Raw genomic sequence first — 23,934 nt, 5'->3', positions numbered from 1 at the left:
TCGCAATCTATCAAAACTGCATAAAAAGGTGTTGGTTCCGATCCTTGATTCCCCAATGTCCCCCTCCCCTCTAAATGTAATACCTGAGTGGACACCCAATAGTGTAGGTATGGGAAAAGTTAATACCTGAGTGAACAACCAATACTGTAAGTATGGGAAAAGTATAATATCCACACCAGTCTGCTCATTCACACTCATGAACTGCCATTATCCTTTATTGACATGCTACCCCCCCAACAGCCCCCTGAACCACCCACACTCCCAGACATTCAAAATGTAGGCAGTTCCATAGCAGATCTGCAGTGCAGCACACAGGATATTTAGTGGCACTGAGGTACATGATCTAAACACACACTGTTCAATGTAAAGACAAACCAGCTAAACAAATCTAACCAAATGGGATCCAGTTAAAAAACACACAATAAACTGATTCGGGGAATCCATGAATCTGTGTGTGTTTATTTAGCATGTAGTCTTATGTGCATGCTTGTACTAGACAGAATACATTTATGAGCAATGACACAATCTAGCATACTCTTTTGGATTTTCAGCACAGATTGCATAAGTCTAAATCTGGCCTCATGTAAGTTAAAGTTAAATTTATTTTGAAGTGCCATATCTCATTCTGATACCACACAAACCTGGAGTCAATATCTGTAGCAAAGTATTTCAGACTTGAAGTACATATTGTCTGTAATGATTGCTGAATCCTTCCTGAAGATTGTTTTATTGACTGGGATTCTACGTAGAATATAGTCCTTTTTAATGTTTTGCCCATAAATAAATTATTAAGTGCTTATTAAGATGGCTTCTTGTATGATGATAGAAACATAGGAGTAACTGAGTCTGTACCATTTTACTCTTGCATTAAATTTCATGCAATCATTTTTTGCAGCTGCCCTGCCCCCCAGGCCTGCTACATATCTGCCTACACATCCACTCCTCCTGTAGTGTTTATTACACTTTCTTAACCAGGCTGTTCTTACTTTGGGATGCTCATTTACAGAAGAAACCCATGGAGCATAGCCCCATCTGATATAGTACCATGTCATACATAGTGAGCAGCAGGCAAGCATAATAGTTTTGCATAATTGGTTTAAAACACACCAAATGAGATGCAGTTACCCATGATCATAAATGTGTTTATACAATCATTTACAATATGTTTTAATTCCAAATGTACATTTAGTACAGAGACAAAAAAGTACACTGTACATTGAAATTATGCTAATAATTAAGAAAGTTGTTTTCTTTGTGCAGTACAATCCTCTTATACAAAGTATCAGCTTACGATTACTAAGGCATATCGTTAAACTTCAGTTTAGTTACAAAATTCAAACCACTTCATTAATATTTACCTTATGATTACTCAAGGCAGTCTAAAAAAAAAAAAAAACAACAATAAAAGAAAAAAAAAGTTTACATATCCCGTGTACAGTTTAGTATCAGGCTATCATATAATGTCTGTTGTACCTACCTTTTACACTTGGATATAATGGCTATGCAGAACTGATAAGTACCACTGTGATCACTGGGGACAGCTTTAGGTAGTGACATAACACTACCGGATACACAATATGCTACAGAAGCTAGATGTGTGCAAAGTGTTATTTGAAAACTGGTTGTAGTGTTGTAACACCTTATCACAGGTGGACTTGAACTCCATACATGTGAGGAAACATTGATGAATCATCTCACACCGACTTTATGCACAGTACAAAGACTACATAGCAGAAAGAAAGGAGATGGAGAACTTCATGGATCTTGATGGGTTACATAATATTAGGAAATTGTGTAACTATTTGACGACTTTTTATATCAGTCCAAATGAGAGACTCATTTGGGCCTTTTTAATACTAGCCTCCAGAGAAAGTCACTTAAGTCCATTCAGTAGCCAGCAGTAATGCACTCATGGTCATTCAGTAGCCAGCAGTAATGCACTCGTGGTACATATTTGGAAGCAAATCTTGCAGTCTCACTTGTAGTGAACAGAACTTTTCTGGTACATTATGGGATGAATTTACAAGCCCCTCCCCTCCCAAAAAATCTTTACTGTAAGCAGAAACGCAGTCAGAAGATAAACAGAAATTTGTCAAATGTAGTGTTTAATTCAAGGGTAAATTCTTCCACATTCCTTTCTACTAAAGATAATCACTTCCAATGTCACCATTACATAGCAAAAAAATGCTAACTTTTTGGGTTAAAAACGATTTGCAAGTAGTTGCAGTTCTCATTCTTCTACAAATTTTATACATTTAGAGAAAAGTACCATTTTCAAACACAGTGCTTCTATTAGTACAATTTCTGTGTTTGTGTTTCAGGAGAAGAAATGACACAGTTTAAAGTGTTGTTATCACATTCAGAAGTGATTACTGCCTTTTTCAGCAGGTGTTACAAGATGTCTGTATTGAAGTCAGAGCATTGACAATCATAAAAGTTAGTAGTCTGCATTTGTCAGATTAAATGCATATTCAGGCGTTGGTGCTTTTTACAGACATCTGTCCTAGACTGTCTGCATACTGTTTGTTAAGCTACTTGGTGAATAAAAGAACAAATACATTCCAATTTTCCTCAGAATATAATTTTGCAAAGCAAATGCAAAAATTATCTGCTGGGCTGAATAAAATGTCTTGCTTTTGAGAAACATTGCTGCCACATGCATGGAGACAAGCTCACAAAACTTCATAATTGTTTGGATGATGGCCACCCAAGAGAGAGGAAATCATGCTTTTTTTTAATTCAATCAGTTAATCAGTAATGTTCAGTTGGAAAGTCACATTTTCACTGGTGTCACTGGGAGAGAAAAAATATACTTTTTGTCTTTGGTGTTGAGGGATAAAGCCACAATATGGACCCTGACAACCAGAGTTCAGTTAGTGACTCAGGTACCAGCTGAAGCTAGCATGGGGAAGGATAGGTTTAACATGGTTTTACTGCCTCACATCTGTTTGGCGTGATGGTGTGCGAATGTATGACCAGGCCATATTCCATGGTTGAATCCCCAGCGGAGACAGCAGAACCTAAGGAAGTGCTGGTTTCAAGGGGGTGGGGCAGGCTGTCCTGAAGAGCTACTTCAGTTTCAGAAGAGTTATACTCCATCATTGGTGTTACTGGATATACACTGTGGAGTTAGGGCCATACAAGGACAAATCCTGATAACTTCTTAAATAATGGCCCCTTTTGTTTGGCTGCCATCCTGGCAAAGGGGAACAAATAGGCTAGTTGTCCATGAGGGGAGCTGATGATCATCAGTTATGACAATATTAATTGGGGGGAGGTGCCAGATCAAAGGATGTAACCAAGCACTAGAATGGCTAACTACACCTCTGTTTTTATTTATAAACATGCCAATGCTTTCCAAAGAAAGCTCATTTGAACTGCCTGTGCCATAGAAAAGACTGCTGTGTGGGAAAATTGTCAAACCCTACCACCCTATTCCTGTTGTGTTCTTAAACTCAGCAACATTGGTGATGTCCACCTTTATGTTAATTTAACCAGAAAATTCTCTCCTGTTAGTAGACACAAAAATATCATTTTGTGAAAGCACTCCCCTTAAACTAATTAAATTAATTTATTCTCTCATAATATGGCATAGACTAAGAATAATGACTATTCATAGATAACTACAGGTCTAACTAGATATCCTTAGACAAAATTTCAATCAACATTGATCCCCTTTAGTTTTGTGACTAAGCTGATGCTACAAAGTCCTTACCCATCACTGCTTTTATGATTTATATATTACTGTTTCTTGACCTCAAAAAAAATACTTTGCACCACTAAGTACTAGCTTGGTCTAGTTCCATCCTTACACAGTTTATTAGCATCCAGTTTTCTGAAACAGTATAACAACTGCCTCAAGCTTACAGACAACCTGTTTCTTCTAATAAATACTGATTCCACCTTTGAAATATGCACTCATTATTCTTTCAATCTCATCCACAGTCAGTAAAAAGCACCACAACACTGTATTACTACAGCACCACAACACCACTCCTACATGTGGAGAAGAAGTAAAACAATTGCCAAAGCCATCTAGGGTTCTCAGACAACTACCTAACTTGCTTCAGCCACATAGTGAAAATACTAACACATTCTCACCTACACCCACACCTGCTACTACTGGGCATCATCTCTGCTGCAAACCTGTACCTTCAAGGCCTCATAAACATATAGCACATCCCTTAATTTATGGCCGCAGCTGTCAATTTAGGGCAATTTCTCCTATTTAGAGTGTTAAACTTTGTTGCAAATGCACATAGTTTTGTGTGGTTGTTTTAAGTTAATAGGTGATGAGGTTTTCTTAAAATCTATTTAGTTTTTTTGAGGATTTTTATTTAAAAAAGTCTTGAAAAAGTGACATTGGCTCAAATGGAGATGAGAAGAAACAACTATATAATATATCAACCTGCCAAACAGTATGTGCATGTAAGACAATAGCTGGAAATACAGATTAAAAAAACTATTATGTATAATAGGTGAGAAAAATAGCTTTTTAACATAATGGCTACTCTACCCATATTATTTTGGAATGTAAATGGCCTTACAGGTACAGACAAAAAGGAAAGTGTATTAAATTATATTAAGAAATGCAGACTGCAAATAGGAATGTTGCAAGAGACAACTACTGAAAGAAATGAACATGCACATTTGACAAAGAAATTATTTCAGGATGGATATTCAGCAGAATAGCAGGGATAAAAGAAATCTGGAGTAATAGTATTGATAGCTGGAGGGGCTCTAATAGTGATGGAAGAGGGGAGAGAAAAAAATAATGGTAGATTTGTGGCAGTAAGAAGCTAATGGAAAAGAAGGAGGATTACCCTGGCATATACTTGCACTCCACCAAAAACTGCTGTTATGGGAGAAATAATCAGTTTTCAGCAGGAAATATTACTTATAGGTGGGGACTGAAACTTGATTTGTAATAATGAAGATGCAGCAGGGGGACTTACAAGTGAAAGTATATCAAAAGAGGGTAGCTTTCTGAAGAAATTTATGAAAATATTTGGTATAGAAAATGTACATTCAGTAGTAGGAACTCAAGGCATAATTTAAATATTATTCCCCAAGGTACAATAACTGGGCTATACTGGAAAGAATTTATATTTCACAGGAGCATGTGCATTTAATTGAAAACTTTAACACATATCCAATAACTATTTTAAATCATGTCCACCGATAAAAACTAAGATAAAATGCCAAGTAAAGAAGTAAAAATGAGACACCGGTGCTTTCCCGCACACTTGTTAAAAAGAGAGGAATTCAAGGAATGTGCAGTGTAAATTATTCAAGATTTAATAAAGAAGACAGAGCTTTCTTTAGAAAAGATAGCAAGTGAGTGGGATAAAATGAAAATGGAGTTGAAAAAAAATAGGGCAAGAAATACATAGAAAGCTGGTCAAGAAGTAATATGAATTATTTAGAGAGGCTGACAAAGATTAGAATATTGCAGAATAAGGGGAATCCTACAGAACAAAAATAGGTGCAATTGCAGAGTGCTAAAGAGAAGATAAGGGATTATTTACTAATATGTATGAGTTTAGAAAGACTGCTTTTAAGCAACTGTTTTTTGATAACAGGAAGTAGAAAGGGTTGTTGCCAAACGTAGGGAGCCTGTGACAAGAACATTTGTATAAAGCAGAGGAGTGCAGAAACCAAGAAAGGGCACAGACTGAAATATGTATAGAAGACTTCATTATGCCAAGGTTAGAGAAAGAAGAGCCTCAACAACTAATGCTTAAGACATGAGGAGATGAGATAAAAACAATGATGTATAATCAAACATCAGGGAAGTCTCCAGGATCACATGGTATTCCTGTGAAAGTCTGGAAGTTAGGAGTTAAGAAAGTGATAAAGATCTGAAAGATTTCAGTAGTATTTTAAAATGAGGTGAAGCACCAGTATCTTGGAAAAAAGCTGTGTGACTGCATTATCCAGACGGTAAAGACATGTCACACCCAGGTTCATATAGATAGGATATAGCACTCTACCAGCTTCACAAAGCTCTACCCCCTCCCACATAGTTATCCTACCAGCTTCACAAAGCTTTAACCCCCTTCCCCAAATTCAGTATGGCTGCCTATAGGCTAATCCTTATCAAATGGAAGTATAAAAGTAGCCAGATTGACTAAAGATCTTCAGTACTTTCTTGCCATCTTGTGCAGATGTATCTATGTGATTTCTCCTGTTCAGCATTCAGCCAAGGCTTCCATCTAGCAGATGTTACCTCAGAGCTGAGCAGATATTATGATTTACTTGAACAAGAAATCACTATTTCTGTACCTCTTCCTCCTATCTTGCCTGCTTTGGAGGATACATTAAAAGCTGCCTGTAATGTCCCTGATTCTCTTCCATCAGTTCTTAAAAAAGTCAGATAAATTGTATAAAGCTTCACATGCAAATAAATTTCTCATTTCATACCAATCACTCCTATGACTCAAGCAGCAAAAAGCACTTTGCCTCCACCAACCCAGTTCTTGGGTATAAGGAGGGGAGGAAGTTGAATAGACAAGGTAAGAGACTTTTCATCTGCCAAATTAGCCTTCAGAAACCTGAACTACCATGGCTGTATGAGGAAGTTTATTTTGATGTGTGCCAGAAGCTTGGAAGAATTTTCTTCTTCCTTGACTCCTGAAGGTAGGTCTTATATGAATCAGATAATGACTAACTTGTCATAGGTTCCTAAACATATCTTCAACAGTGTATATGACTGTGCTAATACTGTTCCCCGGGCTTCTGCTTCAGCTACTGCTTCGAGGAATTTGTCTGGGTATTAACCAAAACCTTTTGGATAACAAAGTCAGACATTTTGAGTTCTCTTCTACATCCAAAAATGTTGTTAGGGCCTGCTGCTACTCAGGTAATCAAAAAATGGGATGATAATTGTAAATTAATACAGGGGATTTCTATGATTTTTCAGGTCCCTAAATTCTTCCCTTTCTAAAACATCGACCCCTTTCAAAGGATAAAATACACAGAAAACTCAGCCTAATAATAAACAAGCACCCAAGAGAAAAAAAATGTCAAGAAGATAATAAACCCTAAGCCCAAAAAAACAAGGGAATTTCCCAAAAAGGGTCAAACATCAACTTCAGAATGATTATGATAGAGACCTAGTCACCTTTCCCCATCTTCCTACCCTATTTCCCATTCCAGCTTCAAATCATCAGTCCTTCAGTGCTCCAGCTTGGGGGTCAGATAATTTTAGATAGGGTTTTAAAGGTGATTCAGGAGGGGTTTCTTCTCATTTCAGGGAGATTCCCCTTACCTTCCAAACTAAACAAACCTATTTCCTCAGGTGCTTCAACACATTAGAAGCACATATCATTGAATATGTTCCTGCAGAATACTTAGGAAGGGGCTTTTATTTCAGGATGCTTCTGGTCCCAAAAAAGGAGCACTTATGGAGAGCAGTTTTGGATCTCTCCTTCCTCAATCTCTATGTGAAAATTCCAAAGATGTTGGCACTCCTTCTCTCAGATCACTGTTATGGTAACCTTAGACCTCAGGGATGCTTATCATGATCACAATCCAATAGCATACAAATTCAGGAAAGTCCTAAGAATTTTGTATACCTGTGTCACATTATCAGTTCTCTGCATTACCCTTTTTGCTATCTACTGCATCATGAGTGTTTAAAAAGTGCCCAACTCCTGTGGTGGCTCACTGCAAGCTGCAAGTTATCCCCATCTTTCCTTATTTAGACTATTTATTTGTGCAGAATATTTGCACAGATACTAGGAGTCCTTATAAGTTTCATACTGCCTAACCCATTTGAAGTTTCAGACAAACATACAGAAATCTTGCCTTACTCTCTCACACAGGATTGTGTTTTTAGGGTGCCTTATAGACATGTGTCTCTCATGCAAAAAGCTTTTTACCTCAAGGCAGAGTGGAAGTATTCCTGAACTTTTCTGACTCAGGCTTCAGCCAGAGAATTCCTCAGAATTATAGGCCTTATGGCTTTTATGATCTCAATGATACCAACTGCCAAGCCACACATGAGAAAGATTCAGGGATTCCCCATCCAGATTTTCAGATCCTAATGTTGGGATATGGAAAGCTAGAACTACAGTGGTAGAGGAATCATATGGTTCTCAATTCAGGACTCCCTTTCTCTCTTCCTATCTCAAAGCAATGGTTCTCGATCCAGGACTCCCTTTCTCTTTCTTGCCCCAAAAGAAACAAAAAGGGGAGCTAATCATGAAATAACTGCAACTATTGTAATCAATGAAAGATTAACCACAATAAACAATAATCTCAACAATAAAAGTTATAACCCTCATTAACTATAAAAAAATGAACACGCACAGGAATCTGTCTAGTTCCAATCTCACCACCACGAGCGGAGGAAAAAATAAAAAAACAGAGAAACTAGTGGTCTTAAAACTTCATTGCTGAGCTCAGTCACAATAATTTTCCAAAATCATGAAACCCAGGTAGTGTTCCAAAGCAACAAGCCTTTATTCATCACAGACAAGTGATCCTCAGTAACAAAAAAAAAGAAATATTTTAACAATGTTAAACATATGAGTTTTTATACACTTAGAAGTAGGTGTGGAAAATATATGTCTTGTTTAATTTTAAACAAGCCTTTTCATGGCAAACAATATAATATAAACAGGGCCATAAAGGTATATTTTAGAACAGCAAGTACCCACCCCACACACTACTAATCAGATCAAACTAAATCCTAGATAAGGAAAACACTACCTATCTATTTGCAACCCACATTCCAAGAACAGGTATTAAGAAAATCATAACATACACATAAAAAGGTATATATAAAAAGACTTTCAACTTTTAACTAAAATCACTTTTGGCTAACTAATGCAATAAAGTCTTCATAGGGGTCTATGACAAGAACTAAAATCAAGAAAAACACATAGCTATCTGACCATAAACATGATCAAACTAGAACACTACACATATAAAAATACATCTGTCTAATAATAGCTAGTAAATATCCATCTATGTGTATTAGGGTGCATAAAAACTAGGTTTGACTACAACAGCGAAGTCAGAGTGATTAAACAAAGTCATCTATGGGTTAATCCTGTGATACCCAGACCCAGTCTTTGATTATCGCTATTACAACAAATGACAAATTCACCACCGTAACAGGTACAAGCAAGCAAAATCTGATGGTAATGCTACTCAATGCTAGAAGTCTAAACCTCAAAATGCACTCACTCGAGGCACTCCTTAAAATGGAGAACATTGACATCTGTGCAGTGACAGAGACCTGGTTCAAAGCTCCAGAGAGCACCCCTGCATTACCAGGCTTCAATTCATACCACACCTTTCAGCCACCTAACCCAAAAAGAAGCACTAAAGGCGGAGGCGTGTCCATATTCATTAAGGATATCCACACCTCCAGGCTAGTTGCACAGCATAATGCATCCGAGATTATCCAAGTGCAACTAACTCTGGGCAAGACCACAATCCAAATTGTAGCTTGCTACAGACCCCCCACCATGCCCCAGGATTCACACTCCTCATTTCTTGATACACTGGAAAGTATTAGGGTACAACCCAACACCCTAGTAATGGGCGATTTCAACTACCCCATCATTAACTGGGAAAACTACTTATGTACCAACTCTTTTGCTCAACGTTTTCTAGAATTCATAAATTCCAATGCCTTGGATCAACTTATTCACACCCCCACCAGGGGCAGCAATATCCTAGACCTGGTCATTACCAACATGGGAAACTGGTGTTCCACACCAGAGGTCAATTCCTCGTTGGTCAGATTCGACCACAAGCTAATCAGCCTAGACATTCACATCCCACCCCCACCCCCAATTAGGGAAACCATTGTAAAAAACTTCTCCAAAGCCAACTTCACACTTCTTAAGACAGAAGTGGCAAACTTCATGACACCCATGCAGACAGACAATAGAGGTATGACTGCCGAATCCTACACAAATGCACTTTATAAGCACTTACACGAGTGCATGGATCATGCTATCCCTAATAGAACCAAGATGTTATCCTCCAGAAAAAGGAAGCCAATCTGGTGGTCCTCTGCAATAAACAAACTCTACAACAGAAGAAAGAAACTGTTGCAATAAAGAGTAAAATCCTATGACTGGAGGAACTCCCTGGTCAACCTCAGTAAGAAGCTGAGATCCCTCAAAAAATCCTCCAAAGCTAGTTATGAAAACAAAATTGCCACTGACTCTAAAGACAACCACAAAGCATTCTATAGCTATGTCAAGAATCTAAATGGGAACACTCAGATCTGCTCTGAGTTACAGCACAATGGCACTAAATATACAGAACCAACTGATATTGCCAACATCCTAGCAGATAGGTTCAGTGCTAACTTTACCCCCTTCTCACCCCCTGGAGGGCCTATCTCTATACCGGAAGAATGCAAAGTTCCTATAATCATGGCTGCACAGGTATAAAACACACTCTCCAAAGCTAAGAACACAGCATCCATGGGACCTGACAATATCCCAGGCTGCGTTCTATACAAACTACAGAATGAACTGGCACCCTACCTAAGTACCATGTTCAATCATAGCCTCACTTCATGCTTTGTACCCACTGAATGGCACACCGTGACGGTTATCCCACTCCACAAAGGGGGAGCCACGATGGACCCCGGGAACTACCGCCCCGTTAGCTTGACGAGCCTGGTCTGCAAGGCCATGGAATGTATCATCGTGGAACTCATAAACAAAGACACTGGTAATCTCCAAACTCTGGACCCTACCCAGTTTGGATTTGTAAAAGGCAGATCATGTCTCCTAAACCTGATTGACTTCTTTGAAGCAGTCACCAAAGCCATAGATGAGGGTAAAATGGTTCACACAGCTTATCTAGATCTCGCAAAGGCTTTCGACACCATCCCCCACTCTGGAATTATAGATAAGCTCACTAAACTAGGTATAAATCCCTATGTCACAAGATGGGTTGCCAACTGGCTCACGGACAGAACCCACACTGTGAAAGTAGCGGATTCCAAATCCGACATCAGACCAGTGACAAGTGGAGTACCACAGGGTTCAGTCCTGGGTCCTCTCCTTTTTGGTATCGGCTTCTCTGAAGTGCAGGCCAACACAGAAGGTCTTTGGCTAACAAAGTTTGCAGATGACTGCAAACTAGGAGCCATAATCGAAACCCCTAACGATGTGGACAAACTACAAAAGGGCCTCACTGAGACAGTTACCTGGTGTCAAAGCCATTGCCTGAAGCTCAATGCCAAAAAGTGTATTGTCATCCCCTTTGGTAAAAACTCTGTACCCATGAACTACCACATAGCTGGTAGTCTACTTAATGCTGAAAATGTGATGAGACCTTGGGACACAGGTGGACAGTAGTCTCTCCTTTGATAATCACATCACCACAGTGGTCAGGAAATCCTTCTACGTGGATCATCTCATCACAAAAGAATTCTCATCCAGAAAAAAAAGAGGTCATTGTTCCCCTCTACTCATCATTCATTAGACCCATTATAGAGTACAATGCCCCTTTTGGTATGTACCTCACAAGACATCTACAACAACTGGAAAGACCACAGAAATACCTCACAAAGAGGATTACTGGCCTCAAACAGATGCCCTATGCAGACCGTCTCAAAAAACTACAGCTTTACTCCATCGCATATCGCCTACTCAGGGGCGATCTCTGCCTAACATACAAAGCTATGTCAAACCCAGAGCTGTTGGACATGCTCCACTTAAAGAAATCCCAATCCCTCTGAGCTACACGTTCTAGGGACCTAAACCTTGTCACCACAATAAACAGAACATGCTGGAGGGATAGATTCCTGTCCCAGAGACTTCCCATACTCTGGAACAGACTACCTATTTATGTCAAACAGAGCTCCTCATTAGCACTCTTCAAGAAAAATCTTGATGATTGGATGGGAAATGGGAAATTCACCCCAGGGATCACTTCTGTGGCTCTGCTCGACAGGGGCACAGGAAAATAATTTTCTTGGGTGGCGAAAGCCAGGTTACATTTTTTCCCTAGGCTTGTATGGGCCCTCGGGACGATAGCCTAGTACCTACCTATGAACCTATTAGTTAAGAAGGAAATTGCTTAGCTTTCTTAAATAATTTTATTGTATAACAGTACTATAGTGCTGTTCCACCTCCTCTGCTCAGTACTAATGCTCTGTGTATGCATATGGGCACTTGCATCTCTATGCTTGAACATCAGTCATCAGTACAAGGCAGGACAGGCACAGAGAAGCAAGTGTCTCCATAGTGGTTTGTATCTTTCTCTGTAGTCTTTTTTAATATTGTTGAGTTATCTCTGCTGATTTCAAGAAGTATGTGCAGAGTAAGAAATAATGGAAGGAAAAAGGTATAAAAGATAGAACAGTCTTTGGCATCAATACACATTCTCTGAATAAATTGGGAGAATAAAACGATAAAATCTAAGATTATTCACTGACACTAACTCTGAGTACTTTATGAAAAGTTTTATGAGGAACAGGGTAGAAATATGAGGAAAATAAGGGACATTCTAGAAAACTGTAGACATTTCATATGTATTGTTACCGACAGTAAGACCGATTGTACTGTTGGTAAGCATAATTGTGTAGAGTCTTGCAGAACATTCTTCATTTTACTCATAGTTTTCCCTATCCATCATAAAATATGCTTTGGACGTTATGTGGCATATGCCAATAGAAATCTTGACCACTAAAGGCATGGTTGAGTGGACGGAGTTTTTTCTATTGGTATATGTTTGATTACAATGAGCACACTGGTTGGGCTGTCCAATCAATGTATACATTTCTAAATAGTAATGAGCCTTTAGTGTATAATTTGCATTATTTGGTACACAGTCAACAGATGAGGCAAATGCCTAATTTATTCAGTTATTGACTTGTTACTTATAAACAGGATGAAAGTGTATAGATTTCATGACATTTATTTGAGCTGACTACATAAAGAGGAGACTTAGTAATGCTGTCAGTACAAGAGTAGAACTGCTTTGCTGACAGGTATAATTTCATTAAGATTATAAAATACAGATGGGATAAAGACAGAATAAGGAGGATGCTTAGTAACTGGAAAGTTACAAGTGCAGGACTATTATGTTAACAGGTACATTTTCAATGAGCTTTTAAACTGTAGATGAGATATTTCTGATCTTTACTGGAGCAGAGTTCCACACTTTAGCAATGTATTACAGGGTATAGGCAGTCACAATTATGATTTTTAGATTTTTGAGCAAGGACAAAGTGTTAGTTCAGTGAACCCATTTCTCTGTGAGGTACAATTTTACTAAGTGCCTGGTGGCAGAGTGTCTGTCTGGGCTGTAGTGGATGTGGTGGGCAGCCTTAATGAGAGTGCAGGCTAATAGATTAGGTATTTCCATCCAGTTAAGGCAAAGAAGTGCAAAGACAGTAACGTGTTTGGTTAATATGGTTACTTGAAAACTTTGCAGTGCTCTTATAAGATTGTTCTAGTTTGGCTATCTGAGAGGACAGTAAGTTAATCAAAATTGATGAGACATATAAGAGACTAGGGAGAAGATAGAATTGATCTATGGTCTTAAGTGTATGCACTGATAGAAAAGTTCTGACTTTATACAAAAGTTCTATTATATAGTTTTTTTTTTTTGAGTTGCATACTGGATGTGTTGATTGAATCTTAATCCCTGGTTAATTATTATACCTAATATTTTATATTTTATACTACTTCAATTCTAGTATTACTGACTGATAATATTCTTAAGTCGCAGTAATTTCTTTCTGGGATGGAGGAGAAAATACCATCAATTTTGTTTTCTTTGGATTAAGGAGTAGTTTGGATTGCTGTAGCCAGTTTTTATTTAATTTTATAAATGCATGCTACAATTCACCTGGAGCTGTATGACTGAAAAGGCTGCACATAATAGTGTTTAAGTCATCTCCATACTGGATTAGATTTGCTTGGTAAGAGGCTATATACATTTTACTTATAAAGATATTACAGTAGAGATCTTAACAGTGAACCTTGTGGCACACCTTATGTTTGCTGAGGAGCTGACAGTTCATCTACTTAAGTACACACTGCATTCACAGTGCATTCAGTGGCTAAAGTAACTTTTAAACCAAATGATTGCAATGAGTGAGAAACCTAGTTCCTTTAGTCTAAGTCATAGTATGAGATGTGAAACTGCATGAAATGCTTTGGATAGGTGTACAACAGGGATATAACACACGTTACCTTGAGTTCATCATTACTAAAGCTTTTCCTGTGTGGTGGCCTAGTCTTTCAGTCATGGTGCTGTTTTTTCTGAGATTTTCTGAAGCCTGCATTATACTCTCTTTTACAAATGAAGTGAAAGATGTCACTAGTCTGGCTATCAGCCTTTCCGTCAGTGACTGTGATGGAAGTAAACCTATAGCATACAACAGTGCACTTGAGCAGTCTAGGAATGCTAAGCGGAATGTCCTTTGGATCTGATGCACCTTATTTGTTCAGCATACATTAGCTGTTTGTATCACATGCTCCACTTGCTCATTTGATGAGGATATTTTGGGCTTGAACTTGTGTTGAAATGCATAGGCTCCTGGAGAGTGATTGTTAAACTGTGAAGCCTTCTCTGACATCCCTTATTCATGTGTTCTTTGTCTTGCAAACACTGACTTTATTACTGATTCATCTCCACGTTAATGTGTTTCCCGTGAGTTAAGGAGATGTATTCTGTAGTGACAGTTGTTATTTCTTAAATCAACACAGCAGAAAGTTTAGCTTGTTATGCTGAAACAGTTAGCTCCTGTATTCTGCCAGGGTGATGCCAAAATTTCATGAGAATAAGCTCCACTCTCTAATGTGATTACTTTTACATTATTTGTTCTTTCTGTGCTGTCATTTTAAACCAATACATATGTCCATCTCTCTACACTTAGACATTTCAAATGAGACTGTCAGAATTTCTGATATATTTGTTTTTGATATTGTATTAAGACTTCTTTGCCTTTAAATTGTAGACTATGAATATGAAACAATTCCTCTCCAAAGATGCAATATTGCAGAATCAATCGTTGCAGGTATTTAGCACTGCTTGGTCATCCTGACATAAAAGTTTCTCTTAAGAGTTATAGTTCTGTATCTTCTCTGGTAGCTGTCTTCAGTTCTAAAGGTTTCTTGGGTGTCACTGGAGTTTGTGTTGCAGCCCACAGGACTACCAGATCTTTTTTCCTGCAAATCTTACTTGCACTAACTCAGATAAGTCCTGCCAACAGTATGCATCAGCTTTCCTGACTTATACTGCACTTCCACATCATATTTCTGAAGCTTTAAATGTTTATGCAATTTTGCAGACTCTTGATGCAATGATTTCCTGAAGATGAATTATATGCCTTTGCATTACATCTCCATTTAATGTGTTTCTCATACATACAAACATGAAATTTCTGACAAAGACTAGATCCTGAATTTTTCCTAGTCTGTGCATACCTGTTTTCTGCATCTGTTAAAGACCTCAGAGTACAGGCAATAGGTCTACCTCTTGTAACTACTTCTACTCTGTTCTGACTTGCATCTACCTGAAGCAGCACAGGTAATTCTGTGTCAATATATTTATGCAAAGGTGTGTAGCAACCAGTCTTTTTAAAACATCAGTGCTTTTAGTGTGTTCTTCTGACCTGCTCCAGATTATATTCTGTTTAAGCATCTTTCTTAGAGATATAGCTATATCTGACAAGCCCTTATAACCTCAGTCTGGTTAGTAGATTAGTCTGGTGTCATATTCTTGCTTGGGAAAGTAAAATGCTATTGATTATGTTTACAACTTCTTCCAAGCTTTTAGTCATGCCAGCTTTCTGAAACACCTATACAGGCCAGGAAATGTTAAACAGTAGTTGTCTCAGAAATAAACATATATATATATATATATATATATATATATATATATATATATATATATATATATTTATACACACACACACACACACACACACACACACACACACACACACACACACACACAGACATATACATGGAACATACTTCAGAACTTGTTTCTTCTAGTTGAATTTGCCCAAATCCCTGATTAGCATTCAGTAGTACTGAAAACATTCTTGCATTAGGCATAGTTGCAGTTATTTCTCCTGTTGTCTGTACAAGACAGTGCTCATTATGCAGCCAATTGCTAAGGTCTTGAAGGTCTGTACAGATTCAAACTTTATCTTGCTTCCTAACAGTTAACATGCTGTCTTAACCCATTGGGTAAAAAGTGTTACACAGTCTGCCTTAGCTGTTTCATACACAAGCTGTTGCTCTGTATTTTATCTCTGATTTATGGATATGAATGTATAAACGGCACAATTTCATGTGGCACAGTATTATGCGGTATTCTATTTCCAAACACCCTAGACCTTTAAAACAATCAGAGTAGCTTGTTAGTATATCCTTTTTAGTTTCTTTGCATTGCAGATTATACTTTGACAGCTAGAGTGTTGTTTAAACTGACATTTTTTCCTGCTGCGTCTCTCATTTATACTCGCCTTTTATCTGAGAAGCTTTACAATGTTGCTTTTATTCAGAACACAGGATTTTTGTGTCTAATTCCAGTGATTTCTGTACTGCTTTTGGTTTAGAACTACACTATCATACTCACATATCGGTCTACTTAAATATTTTGTGTCTGTCTGTCTCCATGAACATAAGATAAATACAGATGCATGTTCTCACTGTACTACTTGCTTGGCTCACTCTCCAGTCTGCTCGTATTCTACTCACAATGACTGTAACATTCATTTTTATGACAATTTTCCGTTTGTATAGCTTGCATTGCCTTAATCGTTCCGACATGCATGCGTGTCTAAAAAGTACATTCAACTGAAACTGCAAAACAACTACTTGAAAATGCACAGTTCAGAACAAAGGAAAAATAAACAGTTCAAGCAGATATGTCACAAAGGTTTTTTTAGTCCATTCCCAGAGTATAACTAAGTGCACATGCAGATTCAGCTTGCAGTTTAGAGCTAAACTTTTAAAGATAGACTTCGATATCTGCTTTAGTGCCAGCTTAAAACACAATAGATTTGCCACTTTTTTTTTCATTTTTCAGACCAAACTTCTCTCTCAGTCATAATTTCAAGTTTTTGTTATACTTTATTGATCCATAACTTTTGTTTCTGGATTTCCTTTGCAGAAATATTGACAGTTGTGTTCTATAAATGCAGATGCATAGTATTCATAAGAATAAGGCTGTAGGAAGTCTGATCTCAACTAGAGACATCGTCATGAGAGGGAAGCGGTATTTTGAGGAATTCCTGAATGCAGTAGACATGCTCTTCCCTGGACTGTCAACACCAGAAGCATAGTCAGGGACTGGCTCTGTTTCTATAGTTGATTTTACTGTAGCTATTAAGCAGTTTTGCTGTGATGGTTGAGATCTGGCAGAAATGCTGAAGTTGCTAGACCTTTGAACAATACTAGAGTATAACGGTTTACACATCTTTTCATTGCTGCATGGTAAGGGAGATAGCATTTTATTGACGTCATTTTGCTTCAGGTTGTGTGGGGCAGGACTCAGGTGTCATTAAGCCATCAACTACAGCTGTCTCCGATTATTATTACTCAGTTCCTTCCCCTGGCAACCTAAAAGATATACCAGGCCCAATGTGTGCACATACTTCTGTATACTTGTAATACTCAGCTGGAGTGAAGCAAACTGATGGTGGGTTAGTACTCAGAGTAATTGTGCAAAGAACCTCATTTCCAGTCTTTCATGCAGTTGGTAAGTAGGGGCCTCACCACTCCCCTTTGTGATGGGAAGATGGTACCAGTGACACCAGTGTGACACCCATATGGCCGAATGCCACCCACTGTGACATCAAAATGGCTGATAGTGAGATGATTTGAATCCCATCACTGCTAAGGGTGAAGTAATAGCAACAAAAATGCACACAAGTCAGTGTCAATAATTAGTTCACAAAATACAATCTGTCCCCAGCAGCACAGAGGGAATATACATTACTGTCCTGGGTCAGGGCTTCCAATATCTACATCCAGATTGCACTATGCACAGGCAACTTACAAAGCTGAGTCTTTGGCTAAGCATCCCAGGCCCCTTTCTCCCCATTCTTATTTAAACCAGTCTTCCAGTGACCCATTATCCACAGCAACTTCCTTTCATACAAATTATTTACACACAAACACAACAATTTTCTGGAAAGACGGGAAGAATGCTCCAGATTCCTGCAGATTTGTTCCTGGCATGGTAGTACTCCCACAATCTTGGAATAGCTAGGGACTTCTAGTTTCCTGCTGCACTTACTAAGTCAAATATAATTAGACATATAATCTCTTTCACTGACAGTAGGTCTAAGCAGTCTAACTGGATGATTATTTTATTCTGAGATAAAGATTTGTGTGTGTGTACATACATATATATATCATCAACCCCTTTTTCCCCCATTTTCTACATGGGGTCAGAATGTTGTGTTAACTGTTACCATCTCTCTTGATTCAATGCCACTGTCTTAATTTCTTCAACAGTGGTACCAGACTGTCGCAGGTTTTCTCTCACACAATCCATCCATCCATCTCTTTGTTTGACACCCTTGTTTCCTCTTGCCTACTTCCTGTCTGTCCAAATCTTCAGCAGATTGTCTTTTGTTTTTCTGCATGTACTGTAGCCATCTACTTCAGAGTCTGCTCCGATGTCCTCATTTCTTCAACTGTCCCACAGTGTACATCCTATCACTCCACCATTTACTTTGTTTTTGTGGAATTTGTAAAAAGGGAATGAAGTATCCTCTGGATATGATCCTTTGCACCCATGAATCTTTTGTCATGTCCATCCAGGCTTTTAGGTCCAATGACAAGTGCCCCTCCAACTGCCTTCAGAGACAGACAGTTGGGCAACCTTTCAGCAGTGCTGAAAGGATCTGGCCGAGAAAGAAGCTTGAGATCCTTGATTCTGTGGACCCCCTCTGCTGCATGGATGGCATTTTGCTGTTGTAGTTATTCTCCCCTCTGCCTCTTGGGGAAGTCTCTGCATAACTCTTGGAAAGGTCCTTGAGATTTTCAGGCCCATAACATTTTACCACCATGTTGGTTCTTGGAAACAGTCTGTGCGGGGTAGAGAAGCAGATTCCTACAGCAGATATGGTCTTTCTCTCCTTCTCACTGTGAGAGAGTGTCTCTTTCACTGTTTGCCCAAATAAGGAAGATCCATCAAAAGAAGCATTGATGAATGATGCCTTGAAGGGCTCCACAAAATCACACAACCACATCCAGGCATGTTTCCTAATGACTATGCCTGAATTGGCTACCCGTGAGAACTTTCAGCTGCATTCAAGATTCACCTCATGGACACATTCGTAATGGATTGCAGGTGGCCAGTCACGATGAAAAGGACTTCTCTTCCTCTGTGGACATGGACCCAGGGGTAGTGTTAGAGAGTTCCTTAACTAATTCCCTCTGTAACCTAGAGAAATGTGCCAGGTAATTCAGCGACTGTAAGGCAAAGGTCGCTGATGTGTACACTCACTTCCCAAACCTGTCCAACACTCTAGACTCCCTATTAGGGGGATGAACAGTGGAGCTCTGTTCAGTCAGCTCTTTTATTTAGTGGTTAATGCAACTGACATAACATCTACAGGAATTCCCTTGGTCCAGTGTTGTCTATCAGAGGGAGCACTCAAAATCTTGTTCAGCCATTTGGGGATCTGTTCCACAGAGTTTAGCTCCTTCCATGCCCTGCAGGAGACAAGGTCTGTAAGTTCATCTGCAGGTGGGATAACCAAACACATAAATGGTCCAAACTTGAAAGCTTCCAAGAATACAAACTCCTCCAGGGAAGGGGTTTGGAAAAACCAACCACATTTCTGGTTAAGGATCTCTAAAATGTTTCCAAATGAGACAACCTAAGGTGGAGATCTAAGGGACCTTTCCCCTTCATCAAAACTGGTGTCTTCTATGAGGGATTCCTGTGGGGAATCCAAGTGCTTCCTCTTGCATGACTTCTTCCAGGGAACCTCTTCCATGGAGTGCTCTGAAGAGATATCAGAAGAAGTGGGGAGTTCCCTGATGGGAACTGCTTGGAAGCTGTCCCTGAGGTGTAGGATGATAGGATTCAAACACAGGATCTAATAAGGGAACAAGGACTGGATTCAAAGATGCAAGAGTTGAAACTGCTCTGGGGTGAGAAAAAACCCTCTCCACCAACTCAAAGGCAGAAGGACCTGGAGAAGCCAAGGACAATGCAGCTGGAGCTAAGTCTCATTGCAAATTATCCTGGGCCCTCCCGACGCTCTGCTCCAAGGGAGGAGTTGGTACCGAGTTGTCCAATGCCAAAACCCCAAGGGGAAGCGATGGCTCTGAAAACTTCAAAGTTGAAGTCAACCACTTGGATCTGATGCCAGAACTTCTGCTGTGAGAACCATCATGCTCCGGGGGGGCAGAAGTTGGTTGGATCAGGGAGGACGCTGGAGTGGAAGAAAGAATGGTCTTCGGATCCAATGGATTGACTCAGAGATCTTGGATCTGAGGGCTCCAGAAAAAATACGTCAGATTGGAGAAGGAGCAACAACTGGCTGGAAGTAAGGTTTAAGGCTCATGGATCTGATGGGAGATGGAGCTTACAAGACCCCCATCTGGATCTGTGTTCTGAGAAATTTTCTCATCATCCTATCCACCTCTGAGATGGAAAGACTTCAGGAGGACCTAACAGAGGAGGAAGTGGATGGTGATCTGGAAGACTTTTAGGCATCTCCTGGAGAAAGCGAAACCTTAATCTCGGGGATACCAGCTCCAGGGAAAATCTTGGGAGCATGGAGTCAAGGAGACTTTTCAACAGTAAATGTTGGATCAGAGTTCTTATAAACCTTCTAAGGGGGTTCAGAAGAAGGTGCTGAATGAGGAGACCATGTAGGGCAGCTTTTTCAGTGCTCCCTCGGTTCCTTTGATTTTTGAGAGGGGGTTTTGGGCCCTAAAGAAGTACCAGTGTTAGGAGCAGAAGCTGCAATGAGGCCTTTCAAAATGAGTTTATTTCTCCTGTCACTAATGGTTCTGGCATTAAATGCCACACAAATGGAGCAGGAAGTGTCCAAATTTGCAGGGCCCAGACAATAAACAAACTCATTGTGGACATCAGAGTTATGGATCTTATGTCCACAGGAAGTGCACTTTTTGAATCCAGTATGCTTATCAGCCACACTAAAAACTTCACAAAAAGAAGCAATCAGATAAGAAGGGGGAAATACTGGATTTATTTTTAACAAGAACAGTAGCTGGAGAAGGAAAATTTAAATACCAACTATAATAAAAGGAGAATACCTCAGAACAAGGTAATAAAGTGAAATTACCAACAATGGTAACTAAGATTACCTAGTTTGTGGTAAGAAAAGTTGAAAAAGAGGTAAGGGAGATATTACCAAGTATAAAAAAAAAGAAGAAAGTTTAATTTGAAAATAAATTCACTCACTAAACCCACTACAAGTTTGAGCAATCACATTCTTGACCAATCTTGAAGAGCGGCAAATGAGATCTGAAGTAATGCAGTTAGTCAGGGGCATTATGGGTAAGGGAAGAGCTCAAGAGTCGGATCCTAGAATCTAAAGAAAGTGGCCAAGTTAGATCCAATGGTCGAAACCGAACCCATTTGTTGAGGAATGAATGAAAATGACATCAGATCAGGTTATTAGACAGGAGAGCAAAATCCACCCTGGTACTCAGTGGGTGAAAGGCAGTAGACACGCAGGTCTGCACCAACGTATGGAAATTAAACTTTACTTGCAGAACATATATCTTAATTGTACAAAGTATGCACATGAACGTAATGTCTTATTGTACTTTTGTAAATTGTTGTCTTCACTGCTATTTTCTGGCAAATCATTGAGGACTGTGCCCACTAAATAACAAAATATTTGAGTCTAAGACTTCATATCCTTCAAAAAATGCATGCTAATGCAAAACCTGTTGTTCTAGCAGCTTTCTAAGTTTACAACAGAAATATTTAAAATCTGTCCCTGACTTTGGCCCTTTATTCCCCGTTATTTTGGCTATGTCCAGAATTCTTAAGCAAAAGTTGAGAGGTATGCAGAGGATTACAGTCAGTCCCTAGTGCCAGATATTAAAGTTTCATTCTTCTGTTATTCAGAAAATGCATGTTAATGCAAAACCTGTTCTGTTAACATGTTAAATAAATAAGTAATAGCTAAAAAAAAATTCCTAGTTTTGAGCCTGTTAGTTTTTGGCTTTATCCAAATTTCTTTATGAAAGAAATTGATTAGTATGCCTTGGAAACACTTGCATAGGCATTTCAGTGGCAACTGCAAGCTTGGGAACCAGAAAAAGATTATTTATTACTCAGATCATCCTATTCCGATATTCCAGATGCCTGAGCTTGCGGTTACCACAGAAACGCCAGTGTGAATGATTCTGTGTAATGGTTACTCCAGTGGCAGTTTCATGGCAAACTCAGAAACTGTTGAAAGTGGGGGGGGGGGTTGTTCCCCCCTCCCCCTATGATTCTGGCACCCATGTGCACGTCCGCATGCACACGTACACATACATATACACACATACATATATAAATACACATAATAGATGCTGGCCACAAGAGTTTTAATGTGAATAAATTACATTTACTTAAAGAAAATACTGCAAATACAGATTAAAAATATACAGAGGATGGCACATCCAAAGCAGGAACATAAAAGGCAATAAAATAGGCTGCATACAGGAAATCTTAAGTTCCAAATCTCCAAGTTTCATGCCTCTCTCTTACTGAAGAAACCAGTACTAACAGATTGCTCCCCCACAAACAAGACATCATCTCTAATAGCATAGCATAGCACATAGCTAATAGCATAGCTAGGGTGTGTCAAGAGGAGCAACTGCCATAGGTGCAAAGTGGTGGAGGCACAATCAGCTGATCCTGATCTTTCTTTACTGCAATACCTGCTTATTGCATTTACAGTCAAACCTGAGTGTTGCTAGCATTCCATGTGTGGTCTAAACTGTCACAACTGTTTGCTCTACAATTTAAAAGTAAAAAAAAAAAAATATATATATATATATATATATATATATATATATATATATATACATATATATATATATATATATATATATATATATATAAAACATTTTTTTTAACCAAAGTCTGAGCGCTGTAGTGATCCATGCTAGCAGAGTATAAACTGCATCAACTGTTTGCTACATTTGTAGCAGGCAGTTTCCTACAGTCTAAAAAGAAGATTTTTTTAAAACTAAAACATGAGCATCGTGGCACTCCGTGAAGGCAGGGTATAAACTGTTGCAACTAGGAAGAGCTGAGGGGGGCATAGATCTAACTGTAATGTCAATTCCTTATAATGTAGTGATCGGCTTATTACATTTAAGTGCGTTTTTTGCTCTTCACTTGAAGAGGTAAGGGTATGGGTCACTGGTTCATAGTACCGGCCCAGGGCACTGGTTGAAAAAGCTACACTTTTGCACATAGTTATATACAATGTTTTTCCTCGGCCCTCAGTATTCACTACATGAAATCATAGAATCATAGGCTAATACAAGGTTAATCAGCCGAATGACCATGTACACTTTACTAAATAACTACCCTCAGGCTTTACTGCCTTTCCCAAGGAGGGTGGGGCCTGCTAGTCCCTGTGTAAATTTAATGGTATACATCCAGTCATCCAGGTTGTGTTTGGAAGAAGATGATACATTACATTGCTCGACTTGCAGGGGAAGTCTACTCCTGAGACGTTTCTAGACAAAAATGTCCCATGTTTGGCTTTGAAAAGGTGGCAACCCTAGAACAAGAACAGTCATCCATCTACCTGCTTAACTGAATAAACTACTGGAAACTTCAACAAGATGTCTTTATTCCTCCCACAGGGGAGGGTATCAGTGATAGAGAGTCTCCTAAATCTGCTAGCTAAAGTGAATTTTATCTGGACTAATCCTTTATACTCTGTTTCAGGTGTGCATGTAGGACAACTTAGTGGGTAGAAGG

Source organism: Protopterus annectens, chromosome 11.part0 (genome assembly GCF_019279795.1).
Source record: "Protopterus annectens isolate FY-2018-M chromosome 11.part0, PAN1.0, whole genome shotgun sequence".
NCBI classification, from domain to species: Eukaryota; Metazoa; Chordata; order Ceratodontiformes; family Protopteridae; genus Protopterus; species Protopterus annectens.
Note: the sequence above shows the minus strand (reverse complement) of the source record.